This window comes from Nipponia nippon, unplaced genomic scaffold (assembly GCF_047370975.1).
Source record: "Nipponia nippon isolate SJK-2023a ecotype South Korea unplaced genomic scaffold, ASM4737097v1 scaffold_5, whole genome shotgun sequence".
NCBI classification, from domain to species: domain Eukaryota; kingdom Metazoa; phylum Chordata; class Aves; order Pelecaniformes; family Threskiornithidae; genus Nipponia; species Nipponia nippon.
In genome coordinates this window covers 8,420,708-8,440,183 of record NW_028262369.1, presented here as the reverse complement: position 1 = coordinate 8,440,183, position 19,476 = coordinate 8,420,708, and positions in this window count along the sequence as shown.

Below are 19,476 nucleotides of genomic sequence, written 5' to 3'. Positions count from 1 at the left end.
ATCCCATAGGCAGCAAGCAGTATTTAGTCACCAACAGCCAGACCAAGGGTTATGGGTAAACCGCAAGGAAGGGGTCTGTTGTACTCTTGATTATTACCCACATCTCTGTCATATTACATCTTTTGCCTTTATTATTGGCAAACTTAAACAAGCATCTTACTCCATTTTGTGGTCAATATAATTTCCAGATGAAGACAGCCGCACTGTTTAATGAGAAAAAAAGTAGATATTAGGTATTGATGTACACTTCTGACTCTGTAATCCAGTAGACTTAACAAATGTAGGATTCTCATTTCCATATGCATTCTTCATCATGTGTTCAAGTATGATTATACAGACTGCTTAATATTTCTGAATTAAGTAAAATGAGCCTCTTGTGGCTAGAGATGTTTATTATTCTAAGTATTTTAGGTTGTTAGGCTAATTTTATTTAAATTACTATCCACTGCCTGACACCCTTAATATTTTTCATTGATATGCCTTCAGGGTTTTATTTTACCCTAAAGTCAACTTTGCTGAAGCAGTATATTTGATTCACCTATAATTTTACCATTACTAATTCTTCACAGCTGTTCAGATATAGCACATGCCATAATACGCAGTACTACGGAGACACTTTTCATTACCTATTCCATTTGAGTTAAAACCAAGTTGTCAGGAAGAGTACACAGCTCACAGCAGCACACACTGCTTCCCACGGGGCCTGCCACCCAACTGCCCTTCACCAAGAGCAGTGCTGAGCACAGGCCAGACCTTGGCACGTGCACATTCAGCATAGCCAGGCTGGCCAACACCAGAAGAGTGCGTGGCCCTACAGAGAGCAATGATTTCCTAATGTTCCATAAACACTCATGCTTTGGATATTAAGTGACTTTCTTAATGGTTTCTTCCCCCATTTTGTCATTCTTACACCTATTCATGACTTCATTTTGTGACCCACAAATAATACTATCTAAGTAGATGTAAAGTAGTCCATGCTACCTCCTCAATCAAGCAACTGCATTCAGAAGAGACAAATCTTAACATTTGCAGCCTTAATTTTCCAGTAAGTTTTGTCATTTATAAGATAAAATATGAACTTTAAATCACAAGGTTTTATGCTTGCACAGTCGAGCGTGAAGTGACATTTTCTCAAGCTCCCTGCAATATAGTTGTCTCTTTGCTCCCTGAAAGTGATCAGCTTCTCATTCTTCAGTGACATCTCAGCCCCCAGCAGGTCTCGCATTGCAACCACATCAAGAACATTTACTGCACTGCTCACACTCACACATGGCAGTTCAGGTGATACCCCACGTGCTCCATCGAGACTCAGAGCCAGCTAACTACTTCAGATAGCAGCAGGAGCTTAGACTGCATAATCCCAGGAAAGCTGCAGGGAGGTTGCATTGAACAGTAACCATACTACTCAAGAAGGGGACAGAGACAAGCCCCCAAGAGCCACACCACTGCAAGGAAACATGCAACACTTCGTTCCAGACATTAACACATGGCTGGTATAACCAAATTCTCAACACAATGCTTGGTTTTCACCATTGGCGATAACAAAGACCAACACTTTGTATATCAGCCAACTAGTCCATTCAATCAATGCTTTGCTAGCAGCCCCCTGCACAACACAATTTAATGCCTTTGACTTTTCTGCCACATACTTTACAGTATTTGTGGTAATAAACATTTGTCACTAAAAAGGTGACTGGGGAAATCACACAATATTAGCAAAGCAAGCTTTTCAGCGCAGAGCAAGAAAAGCATCATGTCTAATTATGAGTTTTACAATAACTGTATGATACACTAATTGGGATGGATTTGAAGTGCCTTCAGCAAGCTCCATTTAAAGAAAAATCGAGATAGTGAAAAGTAATAGTCATTATATTCAGCCATTAGTAACTATTCTCAACTAATACAGTAATTGGAAAAAACAATTCCTAGAAGAAACATTTCTGGTTTTCCTATAATTACTGGAAATCAAAATATATTTGGTAGGATGAAAATTAATTATTTGCCTGCACTGACAAGCTTTGCAGCTATGCAGGGGTTTTGTGTTTTGTTTTTTTTTTTTTAATTAATGAAACATTGCTTCAAGAACCAAACTCATTTTCTCATTTCTTTTCTCCACTCCTATTCACTCCTTAGATTAACAAGATGCTATTCCAGAATTAAAGCATTATTCTCCTATTACTGTGTAACTCTTAACATTTATTGCAATGACTATACATGCATTTGTAAAGATGCACACCTTCAAAGGCATCATTTATTGCTTGTCACTGTTTGACATTTGGAATAGAAGTATCTGAGTGAGCCTTGTGGTTTACTTCAAGTGCACATCTAACCCAGCAGCATGCTACCAAAGTCACTTAGAGAAGACCTGATGAATAAAATGTTATTCTGTCAAGGGTATGGTAATTCAAAGCCACTACAAAAATCAATAGGAATATAAACTGATTAACATGACACAAACCAATGTACATGCAAAATTGTGAGGATGTGTAAAATGCTGGGGCTCCACCAGTTTCAGTTCATGTCATCTGAGAGTCCAGCTCCACAGCAGCAAGCCTGTACTTTGTCCTCTGATCTAATGCTGCTTGTGCATCAACAAAAAACAAGTACAACAAAAAAATAACACAAGGAAGGCATCAGTTGCCAATAGACTACAGAGTGCGTTCACCACTGCGTTTTAGCTCTTACTGCTGCTTTCATTCAAGAGAACAAAGCACATGGCAAAATTAATTCCCACAAGCTCTTTTGATTTGAAATTGTTTTTTAAACCGGCATGTCTAGTCTGTGTGTTAGACTGCAAGATAAGCTAGCTACAGCATCTTGTGATAACATCACATACAAACAACACACTGTCATCATAAGCCTGATGATTTCTTTATCTCTAATATGATTTGTATATTTTGTCCTTGTCCTTGCAAGTGTAAATTACCTTCTTTGCTCTTTTTTTTTTCTTTGCAACTCTTATCACTGGAAGGTCATCACACTATTATCAGCCACCATTCAGAGAATGCCAGTTGGCCGATAAAGCACTCAGTGAAACCTTCCATCCATCCGTCCAAGGATTGCAGAGGGGAGTGGGTGGCTGGAAAAGGAATCGTGTCATTTGAAAACATAATTCAATGTCAAGCTGGCTCATATGCCACAGTATCTCAAACTTGTAGCTCAGACGAGTACTGTACCATAATACAGCCTTAGATATAATCATGGTTTTCATCAGGTAGCTAAGAACTCATTCATTCCATCATGTAAATTTTAATCAAGCATGTCACTGGAACATCAAATCTGGCTAAAAACAATTTGAAGCAGATACCTCAGATGGGATTTTCAAAGGCTCTAAGGAATCAGACGCACACCTTCAAACGGGATTCAGTTTTACTGGGGAAACACTGGCTTGCCTCCCTCCCTAGATCCAAATACATACCTGTACTCAAGAGACCCCTGGTGATGGTCTCCATGCTGCCATCCCTTTACAGCAGATCCTTTAAATGAAGTGCTTGGAGACTTCACTAGAGGTTGGAAAACTAGAGCTCAGGCTCTGCTGTTTCCTTTACAATAGAGATAAGCTAAACCCCAGGAATAAACCTGAAAATGTTAAATGTGCTATGAAAACATGTACCCAAATAATTATAATATGTCATTAATAAGGATTAAGCATATTAATAAAATTACTTGCAGAGGGTTCAGTCAATTGCTGGTATCTTTCATGTTAATTAATACTTGGCACTGTATAAATACTCACTGTATTTTACTCTATTATATTCATATAAGACAGCTCCCAGAGCATTTTTAGGTAGCTGCTAATGAGAACTAATGGTTGTCTGAGCAAAGCATTGGACTAAGTTGAAATGCAAGGCTTGGTTCCAGAATTTAAAAGTTGCCCATAATTCCCAAGAAGTTGACTTTCACTCCAACACTTTGATTCAGATCCATACCTAGTGCAGATGGGCAAGCTTCTCCAGATACAGGAGCTCTGCCATATGCATCCATCTTTATCTATTTGCAGGACAATATCCTGTACTTGGGATTAGCCCCAGAAACATCAGTTCTGTGTGTATGCATATATAAATCTCTTTGGTGCACCTCTTCCACTCACCAGAAAAAGACAGGCTTAATTCATTTTTCAAGTTCTAAATACAAATGTGTGCCTTATCTGCAGACCAAACGCTGAAATGAGTTTGCCTGGCATCTTAATCTCTCAATGACCACCATAGTAGCCCTTGTTTTGGCACACATTCTTTCCAGAAGGGACAAATGGGGCCTATTTAGCTTCAGTCTGGCTGCATGGAATAATTCATTTGGACAGTCAATAATGCTACTCTCCAAAATGCCAGCCAAACGCTATCAGAGGCAGGCCTTCAACCCAGACTAAAACACTGGCTTCTTCACAACTGTGAAGTTCAGATATTCATTTAAATAGCAATTAGGCACCCTGCAGTAGTGCTTATGGTGGCTGCAGAATTATCTGACCTGTCAGATGGGAATAGTTGTCCCTGCTGACCCTGTATCTTTCACAGCTCCAGAGCTCCTTATCACTTGGGAACATTGCCTGCTTCTGTACCCAGGAATCACCCAGTTGCCATTTAGGATTTCATCTGATCTTTTTCCCAGTTACATTGCAGATCATCTACCCACTTTAGCAAACTGAAATGAACTGCCAACGTGCTGCCAAATTCATGCATTAAACAGAAGAGGAGTAACTTAAACTCCTTTCTCTTAAAGGGACAGGTATTTGCTGTAGCAATAAGATTTCCAAAACAAATGTGATACTTAAGCTGATTATTTCATTTTTTTCCTACTGAAAATTAAGCTGTCACACTTAGGTCAGGTTGTCCTTAGTGGCCACTCAAGATGTTCTGGCTTTATTTCTGCAAATGCTAAAACAATCCTTCATGCTGCAAGAAAATAATTATTCCTTGGTAAAGGAAAAAAAATAACACAACTTTTCCATACCCTCTCTAGGTCATCGGGATTTTTTCTGGTCCTGCTGAGCTCAGAGGATGACAGTATTAGACAGGTTATCATCACACCGTCAGAAATTCTTCAAGCTGCCAGCTGCTTCTACTTCAGCCTATTTTTCAATAACCACAGCTCACCCTGCTGCCTGCCAAAGTCTTCCATTACTGGAGCACAGTCATTGCCAACTGGCAGGATTGCTTCAAGGAGGAGAAAGGCTTTGCTAGATGTCTGCTCCCCCCCACAAAGAGGGAGTGCCATTTAGTGACAGGTCCCTGTCAGCCAGGAATGACTGGCAGGTTGCTTGCATTCCTCTTGAGAACCAATTTTGTAAATACGTGCCTAAAACTTGTAAGAGCCCACAAGTCAAAAAAGCTTAACAGTAGTTCTTCAAGTACAAGGACGACCTAAGGTTAACTGCTTCCTTAATGTGCAATAGTAAAATAGATTTACATAAATAAAGTACTTTGATTTTAAGTAGCACTCTTTCTCCTAAAATAGTTCCACAGCAGGAGATGTGACCTTGTTCAAGCACCCTTTGAACTAACAGTGTAGGAAATCTTTCAGACACAAGTTTCCTAGGTTCAACTGACTAGAGGAACTTTCTCCCTACAGCAAGGAGGAAGATAAAACATTTGTTACAGGGTTTTGCTCAATAATGAATAGGTTTGGTGAGCAAGTACAGAAAGCTTGGCTGGGACTAGACTGTGCTGCAGAAGGACCAGCATAAACCACAGCCAGGCTTTTATATATACCACACTCAGTTTTACATATACCAGGCTTTTTAGAATATACCAGTCAGGCTTTTCCTCTTTCCTCCTCCCTTCTCAGGTGACAAGAAGATGCTGCAATATGAATGCCTTCTTTTCCAACTCCCACCCTAGCTGGCTGCATGTAAGTTCTCATCCAAGACCTTGCTTCGATTTCACTTGAAATCCAAGACACCAGTACACAGAGCACGTTTTGTGCAGCACCCCTGCAGAGCCATTGCAGGGACTCTTTATGAGTGCAGGTGTTCGCCCTCTTGTCAACATTTTTAAAAGAAGGAAAAAACACCACAGACTTGCAGCAAGCGGGACAGCCCATCTTAGACAAAATCCATGAGATAAGGCCCCGATCTAGAAAACCGCATCCTTGCAAGTGTTTTACTCACCTCAACAGCCCCGCTGAACTCAGTGAGAGCAAAGTGATACATCAGGTAAGCATCTGCAGCCTGTCAGGATACACTGGATGCTACAGAATAAATGTCAAGGTACACAGGTATCCTCAATCAACTTGAATATTCCCAGGACTAAAAGCACAGTTTTAAGAACACGATAAGGAAAACATCACACAATAGCCCTATTTGCAAAGCTTGAAGGGTCACCAAATGCTTTAACCAGTATGTGCACTGTACAAAGGGTTGGAAGCCACGTCTCCAAAGACAGCAGTGAGCACCTCCCAGCCATCTTATGGAGAGCGGCAGTCCCCACACTGTGGAGAGGGTAGAAGCCTGAGGAAAACATGCTTTCCTAAAGGAAAAAACTAACATACCCTAAAACTTGCTGGTTCTTCCAACTACACCTGTTAGTCTAGTAAGAGAGATCACATCTCCCTCCAAGCCTTGCTTTGCTATTACATGGGCTGGATCTTGGGTAGAAAAAAAAAAATCAGGTTATCATTCTGATATTACAGTCTTCCTCACACATGCTTTGCTCTGCTCTCAGACAGAAGGCACCCTCAGTACTGAGCCACAGGGATCACCAGTACCTCAGCTCAGCCATCCTGTCCCACACAACCTGTCAGCTCCAGCCCTGAGGTAACACCAGCCGCCATCTTGTGTGCTCACAGCCACGCTGAGGGATGAACATGAAACACGCTGAGGGATGAACATGAAACACGCTGAGGGATGAACATGAAACACGCTGAGGGATGAACATGAAACACGCTGAGGGATGAACATGAAACACGCTGAGGGATGAACATGAAACACTCATTTTCAGGGGTGCTGGCTGCTGTTAACAGCTCCAGGTGCCCTCATGAGCCTGAGGAGCACCCACACAGGGCCCTGGGTCTCCAGAGCACTGGAGGAAGGCAGCCTGGCCACCTCGGGCATAGCACCCACTGGAGCCCCAGGCACGCGGCTCCCTTCACCCAGCCTGGCCACAACTGGTCCCAGCCAGCTCCACAGCCCTGTGAAGTGCAGGGGATGAGCCTACCACACCATGAACCCTTACTCACCACAGCAGGGCATGGAGGAGGAGGTCTGCAGGCACCCACTTCTCATAAAGGAGCGGAAGGGAACCACAAAGAATAGGATGACAAGACGGGCACAAGCACACAGCCCCCCACCCCAAACTCCCATCACCTCGGGGAAGGCATTTTGGCACCCACAGCAAAGATGCAGAAAGTCAAGACTGGGGAGGGGAGAGGAGATGTTTATTTACCTGTTGTGTTCATCCTGCCTCAATACCCAGACTAGTGATCTGAAGTTTGTGCTGACTGGCAGCAAGCTAAATCCAGTAAGATGTCCCCCACGGGAGCACTGGAGGCTGTGCTGCCCACGACGTGGGCAAGCGGCCATCTTGCCCTGCTGCCACCCTCCTCCAGCACCAGCTCTGCACCTGTTTCTACACCACACTGCATCATACTGGGCCTTTCAAAGCACCCTGTAAGTGCTTTAGATTAAATCATTAATTATTGTAGCCATTAAGATCCCACTTCAAGATTTATCTTCATCCTATATTCCCATTAAATAAATCGGGTGCTAGTTTCTAGTTATTCATTTTGCAAAAGTAAATCCATCAGTGAACTAATACACTAATTTTACACATTAACTCCAGATCACTCCTTCAAGACAGATTTTTTTTTTTCCCCAGTTTCCAAGAAAAAGGACTAGTCAGTCATACAGAGGTACTGCTGCCCATGCACTGGTATGGAAAACAGACCCAGATCAGCAGCATGGCTTACCAGATCAGATCCTGCACCACACCAGAAGATGCCTCATCAGTTGTCCAAACATAAGTGGCCTAGAGCCACTTGCAGGAATTGACTCTTTGCTCAAAAGCGGGGACCTCTGAAGGACCTCTCTCACACCACATACATGAAATCTTAAAGGTGTCTGGTTTGGAAGTAGTGTGTGGTTTGCCTGTAGTGCTGTTTCCAATCATCTGGGAAAAAAAATCCTAATTCATATGGAAATTAATGTAAGAGGATATTTCTAGTTCTTCTGAGCTTTTCCAGTGCACTGCAACAGTCTGGGTTCTGGTTACCAGATCTGTACCAATACCTGGCATGATTAATGATGACTACTCCAAAGGACAGGATAAGAACAAACAGAATATACATGAACCTTATTTAAATGCAAGACACAGGAAGAATTATATTCAAGAAGATTTATCTTCAAAAGTCTAGCAAGTAACTAAACAGTTTTAAGCACTTAAATTCCTTTCTTGTTTCTTTGAAGTCCACTCTCATCCAAACCACACAAGCACACATGAAATTTAAGTGTGTGCTGAACAACTTTCTTAAAATGGATCCTAACAAACTTGACTGAAAACACCTGGCAGTGGGGAGCTACCAGCTTCACTGTGTTAGCAAGATTCTGAAGTGGATGGCAGTCCGTCCTACCTGGAACCCAGAAGACCCCTAGAAGTACCGAAGTTTGATGCCGCTCATTGCTGTAAGCATACAAGTCCCCAACAGATGTGGCACAGGAAAGCAGCAAGAAAGCAAGCAGCTGTACGGGAAGCTGGTTCATGCAGAGACCCACAGCAGGCTTCCTCCAGGAAAGCAGCAGGACAGTCATATACCGCTATTACAGCCCTCCAGAAACTTCTTGGGTAGTTGAATCTCACTAGATGGGTAAATATTCACCTGTTCTGCAACACAGGCTGAGATCTGAACTCCTACAGGTAGGTTAGAGCCTGCTTAGATATACTTACATGAACTGCCATTAGTGAAGCATGAACATACCCTGTCCACATAGGATGGGGCAGTTCATACAGCAGCATAGCACACAATCCAGCACAGCAAGTGCCAGAGAGTAAACATGACTCTGTTCCCTCTACCACAAACCTTCCAGTCTCTCAAAACAGACTAGAGGGTGTTTTGTCCAATAGCTTGATTCTGGGTTATAATTTTATCTTTTATATTTGCCTCTGATACACTTCCTCTCCTTCTCAGACTGCAAAGGGTAGAAAAGCACTGCAGAATTAAAGGGAACATCAGATGCTACCAAGGCTCATTCTGGTGTACTTTTTACAGTCTCAAGACCAGTGGCTCAACAGGTTATAAAATAAATTGACACAGTATCAGAAAGTAATTTAATAATCATTACCTATTGCATTATGGATTGAGAATTCTTCCCTTTAAATACATCCACAGCATTAGAACTGGATATTTTGACAACTTCTGAAAACTCTGTCAAAGCCATTGGAAATACAAGCTACATACCTGTGAGCCAGAGAATAATATGTCTTAGAAAGACCTGAACCACACGGGAGGTGGAAGTTCCACCCCATCCTCAAATGGTTCATACATTATTTCCAGCTGAGTATAAAGATCATGATGGGTGGGTGTGCAGACAGGACATCCAAATTTGCAGGTTTCTCAATTTCTCTTACAATTAATAATTTACTCTTTTTTAAATAACCTGAAGACATCTTGGTTTATGCTTATGACAGAAGTCTAATGACTACAATATTCAAGTACCTCAGATTACAACACAAAAAAAAAAAACAAGCAAAAGGAACAGTATCCAACATAGCAAGACTAAACTCAGGAAAGGTAAAGCATGGGAAGGGAAAGCAGCAGACAGAAATGAAGGTGCCAGTGCAGGTTATATGGGAGAGCAGAAATAAAAGCAAATCTTTTCAAAATCTGTGTCCCTACCCTAAACTCTCAATAACTGCCTCCCTTTCTTCCAACCCATCACCACCACCTCCTTCCTCCAATTCTAGAAGAGGAAGAAAACACTATTTTGATGGATTTTCCGAATTAGAGTAGAGTATGTTCTGGAGTACGTCTCCAGGAAACTAACTCCATTTGCTTTTAGTCCCCCCGTCTTCACTTCTGAACTCTATTCTTGTTTGGTTCCACTATTGAAACATGTGTGTTCCAGTAACTCTGCATTATTTTTGGTTACGCTACATGCCTGAATCTATAAGGACATGAGGAGGAGAAATACTGACAGTTCTTAAAAAAATTAAAAACCACAGTCATCATCCTCTAAAGGCTCAGAGCTTTCAATCAACATTCTGAATAATGGAATCTTGCCATCTCACTCCTGCAAAAGTTCTCCAGCAGTATTAGGGAGGGCTTAGGAGGTATTAGGAGTATTAGTCAGTGGCTTCCCATGTGTCCTGGTTTCAGCTGGGATGGAGTTAACTTTCTTCCTAGTAGCTGGTGTAGTGCTGTGGCTTGGATTTAGCATGAGAATAACACTGATAACACACTGATGGTTTAGTTGTTGCTAAGCAGTGCTTACACCAGTCAAGGACTTTTCAGCTTCCCATGCTCTCCCTGGTGCACAAGAAGCTGGGAGGGGGCACAGCCAGGACAGCTGACCCTGACTGGCCAAAGGGCTATTCCATCCCATAGGATGTCATGTTCAGCTTATAAACTGGGGGGAGTTGGCTGGGGGGCAGAGATCGCTGCTCAGGGACAGGCTGGGCATTGGTCAGCAGGTGGTGAGCAATTGCATTGTGCATCACTTGCTTTGTATATTATTATTATTACTAATTTACTACTATTTTACTTTCGTTCAATTACTAAACTGTCTTTACCTCAACCCACGAATTTTCTCACTTTTACCCTTCCAATTCTCTCCCCCACCCCACGAGGGGACAGGGGGAGTGAGCAAGCAGCTGTGCGGTGCTTAGTTGCTGGCTGAGGTTAAACCACAACACCATGCCTGTCAAGTCAATGCTCCTCCTGAGCTGATGCACACTGATGCTATACCCAAGAGAGACGCACTACTCTTCAATAGGAAGCAAATTACATCATCCATTAGAATGAATTTCCAGACTAAAGAATGTGTCTAATTTTAATTTGCTACACACAGATAATTGACTTTATACTGAAATTGCTGTCATTTAATGTTTATCATATTCATATCTGACGAGCAACCTTAGGAACAGAAGTTACTCTTCTCAGGTTTGATTTATTTATGTCTTTTTGCTTACTACAAATAAAAGAAAAATCTTTGGCCCCTTTCCCAGTACACACATTGGGTCATCCCGTGAAGACTGTTTCATGTGTGACATACCAGAAATCACACGTTTGTACGTTACACTTATTCAACGCTATCTGCAGAGATATTTATTATTGCTACAGCTGATACTCTACACAGGACTACCAAGATGCAGGTTTTTTGTTTCACCTCCAAATTCTTCCAGTCTTTGACTCTTCACTGCAGCTCACTACATTTACCTACTGCTCTTCAGCTTTCTGTTCTGCACACATTAACACCTAGTCATCAAAAGTTTGTACAGTGTCAATCTGTGCTCCAGCATGATCACATTCAAATATTGTACAGTTCTTCCTACCACTTCAAGAAAGATCAGTTGTGTTTTGATACTTCGGTTCTCATTGTATCAGCAAGGCTTTGCTCTCCTTTCTTGAAAGCACTCAACACTAAAGATACTGCTTGGCTCACAGCCACATCATCTCATATCGCAATCCTGAGAGAGAACATACGCACACTAAAGATTATGAAAAGCAACCACAAAGAGAACAGTTGCTCTAGATCACAAGTGGGACACAGGAGATGATCTTTCTTTTAGATCACAGTGGGTCAAAATAAAACGCTAACTTTCTTTTTCCCCTTTTAGACATTACATTTTAAGTTTCATGTGCTGCCTGGGATTCATCCATAATAATGCCCTACTAAAATTCCACTGTATTATCAAGCAGCCCTAGCTTTCTTTTCTGTTTTGGGCATGTATTATTGCTGCGCCTATTAAACAACTCTTCTGCTTTGACACCAAAGGAACAGATAGGAAGTAGAAGGCAGCACTTCTGAGAGATGTCGCTATAAATCCTTGACTTACTGCATAGGAATTATGAATATCAATTATTTACAAAGGTCTAGGGAGTACCAGGTTATACATACTGCAGAAAACATACGAGTTTTGGGAATGGCAATATGGCTCAGCACAAATTGAGAGCCACTTGGTAGTACTTCCTGCTGGAGGGCGTATGTCATCACCACATGGCAAGGCACGAAAGTATGAAATAGGATCGTTACGATCTCCTGCCCCCCATTCTGAAACGATGATAATGAAAATCTATTCCTCACTCCTCCCAGGAACAGCAAGACTTGAAAAGGAACAAGAAGAATACTAAAACAAGTACTGGGGAAGAAAAGTAATTTTTCAAAGTTAACTCCAAAACAGTCTGCAAGCTCAAACACTTAGCTTGCAAATGCATCTTCATTTTAGTAATAATTAGATCCCCAGTCAAAAGAAGAGGCATTCAACAAAGTAGCACTCATTTGCAGCAATTGCTGCACAGTGCAAAACAGCACCTGAAGAGCTCAGACTGACCAGCAAAGGAAGCCTCAGAACACCCTTTGCAACGAGCAGGCTTTCTCAGTCTTACAAAGCCCAGGAGTTTGCTACAGACTCTTCCTTGCTTTCCAACTCATCTCCATACACAGCAGACTCCTGGAACAGGTCAAATAAGATACGCAAGATTGCTGCTCTGTTAAGCTTTTGCACAAAGTGCTAAGCCCCATTCTTCTAGGGGGAAAGTCATTCACTATCCATAAAAGAAAGCACCCAATACCAGTGGACACCACAGTAACTGCAGGAACTGGAAGCCAGCTCTTCTGTTATTACCCCACTGATGGCAGCTATATCCACTCCCACACACAGAAGTGCTGAGGCACAATGCCATCCCCAAAAGTGACAAAGTACCCGGTGGTAGAACTTACCTCACTGAGCAGGAAAAGGACTTGTCCCCTCACTGTCTTCTCCTCTGCAAACTCAGCTTGCATTGCAGCTTTCCAGGGTAAAGCCTTTCTTCAGGAGGCCCAGATGGAAAACCCCTCATCTCACAAAATTTAAGCCTTTTGGCTGTAAAGTTTTTTTGTTCTACAGTTTTCGGTTTCCAGGAGTTTAAGCATGGTCTTCTCCCAGGACAGGGGAAACTTCTCAGCCCCTGTTTCCACAGGGAATTTGGTCATAGCCACCTCCCTCCACTGGTGCAGACCTCAGCCATGCTGGTAGCTCCCAAATTGCATCAGTCCTTCTTACCAGGCTTCCTCTCTCACAAACTGACCCTAAACTTAGGCTTCACCTCTTTGTGGGCTGGGCCTTTTATACCAGCCCACAGCCATAACTCATCTCACTAACGAGCAGCCACCTTGCCCTGGGCCATACCCTGGCTGGGGAGCTGCTGAAAGGTGAACAGGACAGTAAAGCTGCTGCTGCCGCCGCCGCCAGCATAAACTTAAGCAGTAGAGCTCTGTAAGCCAGGTTATTTAAAAAGTGGGGAAGAGGAGAGTACAGATGATGGTCCTCTGAGATACTCATCAATAATCAAGGAAAATTTTCTGAAGCAGGAAAGGTATATTGTTGCTCTTTGCAGGTATGTTGCTGACCAGGCCAGGAGGCATTTACTGGACCATATGAATTGGGGCTCATATTTATTCTGCAGAGTGAAAAGAGCACATCCTGTAGGGGATCTTTCTGCTTTCAGGGGTTTACATGAGCCCAGTGGTGCTGCAAAAGGAATACTGCAGAGCAGGCAGAGGCCCTCTTCCCCCTTTGCAAGACTGACACCGGCAGTTAGGTGGTCCTGCTGACACCACATGCACTGCACACTCTATGTCACAATTTCTTGGGAGGCTACTAGCACCCACGCTCTAAGCAATAGCCTGTCTGGTACTTTACACGTTAGGAGACATAATAAATCTATCTGGCTATTTATCTCTTTCCCTGGTTAAAAAATCCTTGTGGCTCCAACAGGTTGGACTATTCAGAGATTTGTTTTTTGCTAGTCCTACCCCCCGACTCCAAATACTGCATGGGATTATTGCTATCTGCAGCTGCAGAACATGTTATTGTCATCAGCTGAGGGGATGGTCACAGCCACCTGACTGCAGTGTCTCGTAGAGACATTTGAGCTCCCTAAAACTCGTTCCCTTCAGTGCTAGCAGCTTTTTAACCAGGGTGCTGTGAAGCTACCATCCCTGATTGATTTATTCAGGTTTTCCTGTGCTGAGTTCAATGCTGCAGCAGCTAATTCACAGCCCAGATCGCTGTGTCTCCTAGCTTTATGTTTAAAACACCTTTTTAACATGCTGAGCTCCCCTTCACCCAGTCTAGGAGGGAGGAATGACTGGGATCTGAATGATTTCCTACTCTCCAAATGAGTGCTTCAAGTGGCAAAGGTGGGACTGGATGTAAAGGAGTGGAAAACATTTCAGGGAAAAAATGAGGAGGGCCTTATTTTTGCCCTAGCCTGGAAAAGGAAGGAAAAAAATGCCAAGCTCCAGACCGCTGTAGGGATCTGGAAAATTCTTTCCTGCTCAGACCTAATTTACCTTACTGATAGATTGATTTCCCCCGAGGAGGGTGAAGGATGAGGCAGCAAATTTCTGCAGGGAGAGAAGCTTGTTTCTCACAATGGCAAAGACATAGATGAAGGACCCCACTACCTGCCAGGAAGGCCAGGTGTATCACATATCCACTTGAATTTCTCAGACTAGACAGCTGGTCTGCAGAAATGTGAGCTTTTAAGAAAAGGCTCAGCTCCCTGCAAAACATTGTGGGTGCTCTGGCTGGAGCCATTTGAATATACAAGTTTCCTTTCCAGGAGAAAGACCTGGCAATTTTGGATTTATTTCTGTTACAACATGAAATGAAAAAACATAAAAATCCAGTAAAATGGAATTTCCATAAATTTTTTAGGCAAATGCAAACCTGTTTTTATTAAATTAAGAATTCTTGTTCCATTTTTTATTTTTACCATTATAGTATGAAATTTACTATACATGATATAATAAAATGAAAAGATTGTTTAAGAGAAAAAATTTACCCTATCAGTATGTTTCTTTATTTCCAATCTTTTAAAATGTGTCTTTATTGAAATCAACACTTCCTCATTAATTTAATCCGTCACAATTTTTTTTTATTCTTATTCCCAGCGTTAACCAGGGTACTTAGCTTCTGTAGAAAAAAATGTGATTACATGCCATGAAGTCACAGAGTATTTTCACCTGGAATATAAATGGAAGTAACCTTTCCGAACAGAATATATTAACATATGCTGGAGAATCCATTGGTTATTCTGAGACCTCTTTCTTTCAGTCTTTAATCACTAAAGCCATCATCTTAGCATCAGTTTTACAAATGGCAAAAGGACCAATAGCTCTCATGAGAATGTGTTGGGTTTGGGGTTTTTTTTTCTCAATCCGGGCAAGGTCTCACAAATGTGCTACGTTTTAATCATTATTTTTTAAGCAGAAATGTCATCCTATTCCCTCAAATGATAAACAAATCTGATTCTACAGAATTCCATTAAGCTCCTTGCAAGTGAAATAATCCTCATCTGAGAAGTACAAATATGCAGATGGCTTCATCCTATTATATCTTATTCTTGCAAACAGAAGGAAATTAGAAGAAACTAGAAACTAACAAATATCCCCAGGCAAGATTTGCAAGACCCTGAAGAAAATGGAGAAGCACATCTGTTACTCTTCTCCTCTTGTGATATGGAGAACAAAACTGATACAATACACCTAAAAAGGGCTCATGTAAGGAGAAAGGAAATTATTTAAGGTTTACTTTGAGGAAGTAAGTTGTCAAATGCTCAGGAGAGCTGTATCAGCATGTTTTTAAAAGACCAACTCTCTCTGCTCTATCTTAAATCAATAAAGTTCAAGCTCCTGCCTTTAGGAGAAGATGCAAAACTAGGGATTTCAGTGGCAATACGTGCTTTCTTTCAGTCCCCTTTTCCCAGACCCCAGAAGCACCATGCTGTCTTCTTGAAGGTACATCCAAAGGCTTTGTCCACCAGGAGTCTAAGTGATGTGGGGGTGTGGACCCTCTAGCAGGGAGCAGCTACCTGGGGACTGGGCTCTGCAATGGTTGGTGACTGAGATGTGGGTCTTGACTTCTTTGGATCTTGGTGGCCATCATATAGACTATGCACACTTGAATTTCCTATCATCTTTTATCTATCTGATCCATTTATACTGTAAGGCCTTTGGGCTTTAAGTAGGGACATTTTCTTACATAGATAGGCAAGGTGTCTAGAACGATGGGGCATTAGATCTTCAGCTTGGCTTTCGGAAAGCCTCCACACTTCAGCTAGTAAATAAAAATAACAATTTGGGACAATGCCCATGCCATTTAGCACTAAAAAATCCAAAATTTCCAGTATGTCCTTGAAAAGCAGATTAAAAAATTCCTCGCTCTTGACCAGACCTTTTTCTCAAAAGAGGTAATGCAAGTTTGGAAGCTGGGACTGTTACGTACCTTACAGCTGTGGAGCAAGTGAATATGAGGGATTCTTGAGGAATGAAGTATGTGTGAAACCACTTACTGGATGTCAGCTGTAGAATCTGACATTTAGTCTAATTATTAAAGAAAATATTACAGCAAATACGATTAATAAGACACAAGGAATTAGAATTTAGTGAGTTTTGTTAAGTAAAGAATGATTTTTAGATGCAGATCTGGGTTATATTCACCAGAACTAGAGACAGAGTTTGGATACCTGAGAGACAGCGGCTTAAACAATTAAAGGAAAAAAGCACACAAACCAAGGGAGATCAGAAAGGTAAGATCAGAAAGCAGAATAGTAAGCAAATTCACAAAGGAGCTGGAAGGCGCAGTTCACAGGTAACGGCTCAGAGATGTCTCTAATGGCTGAACAAAACGAACCTGATGAGACGGAAGATGTGGAATTAGGCTCTTCTCTCTCCACATAAGAGTAAAATGTAGTTTGTGAATTGGCTAACACTTGAGCGCAAAACATGCTGTTGAAAAGTCAGCACTGAGTGACTTTGTGGGACAATTCTGCACTGGGGACATAGGCTCAGCAGATGGGAAGTAGGAAAAGTCATCTGATCTAAGGACCTTGTATGAGAAAAGACAGCAGAAGTGCCTTGCACTTCCATCACCGCTGCCATTTCTGTGTCACACGCAAGCTCTCAACCTCTGGGAACCACAGCTAGGAAAGATGGAGTCACTGGATTTCATGGCCTCTTGGTGGGGTATTTCAGAGGAAGGCAGGCTGCATAATAACGGTGGTGTTCCTACAGTAATTGCGCAGCTTGATTTGGAGAGAATTGCTTCACATCAGCACCACTCTCCTTACAGACAGCTTGATAATCAAAACTATGTTAGCAGAGGACTTTTGACTCCATTTATGCCAGGAGCTAACTCTTTCCATGCTGGACACCACTGTCTTTTTGTGCAGGTCAGAGAGAGAAGTTTTCTTTGAATTGCCCTTGATTATACCTAGTGCTCGGCACTGCAACGTTCACACCGGGGCTTCATCCTCCAGATTACCGTCATCATCCCCATGGGGAGGACCTACAACAATCTGAACAATAAGGTCATGGCCAGTGAATGCAGATCATTGTCCAGCCTTATCTAATGCTGTATCTTGAGCATATAGAAGAGAGCCTAGTTGTCTAAGAGCACATCCATGTCAGTAGTCAGGACATACTGGATGTTTTGTTTTCAGAGTTACAAATCACCCAATATGTAATCAATGCAACTTGTCTGCCCCAGTTTATCTTGCATAATATAATAAGCACTAACTACCATTGGTTATTTTTATGAAATTGCATTCCTTAACTTGATTTGACACTGTACTAGCTCTCTGCTTCCCTCCCAGCAACAGCACATGCTACAGAGGAAGCTTGATTTGGAACAGAAATCTATGTGTTTATATAGATGAAGGCAGAGGTATTATTTCCTATATAAAAATTAATGAATGCAATAATCACAGACACCATTCACTACCAGAAAGAATATAGGCTTATTGACCTAGCAATAAGCTCAGGCAGGGCTTTATGGATGGCGTTTTTTGCTAATTAGTTTGATGGAGAAAAGAAACGTTGCACAGCAAAATGAGGAATAAAAGCTAAATAGCCAAATATGTTTGTGCCCTCATCTTTTATCTTCTCTGCCACTTCCTTTCTGTGTTTATTCATCTGATAGTTAAATGACTGAAGACTACAACAAAGAGGAAGCCTAATTGTGTAGGCCATATTTTCTTTATTGAAAAGCTGAGCTTTTTCAGTATTTCGCATTTTTTTGCTGTAGAAGATCTGTCTACATAGCTAAAGTGCAACTGAAACATACCTAAAGACTGAAGCTACGTTTACACGCAAGCCCACATCTGAGCCTGGACCTACACAACAAACATTCTGCTGGGGCATAGCCTCAGTCTTCTGGAGAGATCATGCTTGCAGCCTGGTAGTAGGTGTTTGACTACCCAGTGCCCTTGTGTCAACGGATGCAGGAAAAGCAACAGCTCATTTATGAAATAGTCATCTATTCTATACATTTAAGACACAGCAAGGAGAGCTGGTACCAGGTTTCAAGGCCCAGAAGCAGAGATTTTCATTTCATAATGGATATTATATTCTTATTGTAACTCTTACTGCTTGATTTTCAAAGCCTAGATTCCCCCCACTCCCACTTTGAGAAACGGCTCTGGCAGGACTAGGAGGCAGATGACCTGGCTTGCTGCTGAAGTGTCTGTGAGTGTTGCTGGAACGTCCTGCCTCAGCATCCCAGTCCCTCAAAGGGCCTTTGCGATGACTTCCACCTTGCTTTGTGAGCTGTCAGTCAGGAATGCGGGAACGGCTGGCTCCCATATTGTAACATATGGCAAAACTTCCCTGATCTGGGCAAACAGGACAAAGCGACCTAAGAAGTCATCACAAAGAGCGCTGTGAGACCACAGTTCTGGGCTCACAGGACCAAAGTGTCAAGAGATTTATTTAGGTACCTGAAAATGCAAATAGGTGTTTATTAGATATTTTGAAGTATGTAATTCTGTAAGTTTTATTAAAACCCTGTGAAATAATGGACTTGCTTGCCTACATCCTTTTAGAAATTCCATCTCTTAAGTACTGAAATATCTCTAATTATTGGCCTTCAGTGCTCCGGGAAGCCGAGTTACAGAGAAAGATAGCAGCCTGCTCGTATTTTAAGGAAGATTAGGAAAATGTCAGTGTGGAACAGCAGAGCATCCAGCTAAGGTGAGGAGCACCGCTGGGCTAACCATGTCCTAGAAGCCCCTTACTCTCTTTTAATGAGAAGAAAAAAAGAAAAACTGAGCAAATAAGGATAAGCTAGGTGTCTAATTCAGCTACCAGTAAGGACAAATGCCTGCATTCAAGATTAAGTCATTAAATATATCGAATATTCATGTTTAATGAAGTACAGGACAAATTTCTTGGGTTTTTATTTAGGGTTTTGTGATGTTAATGCAAATCAGATTCAGTACTGATGATATGAATCACCCTATCTTCCCCCAAGATGTATGGGTATCTGTTGTCATTTCACATAGTTATTA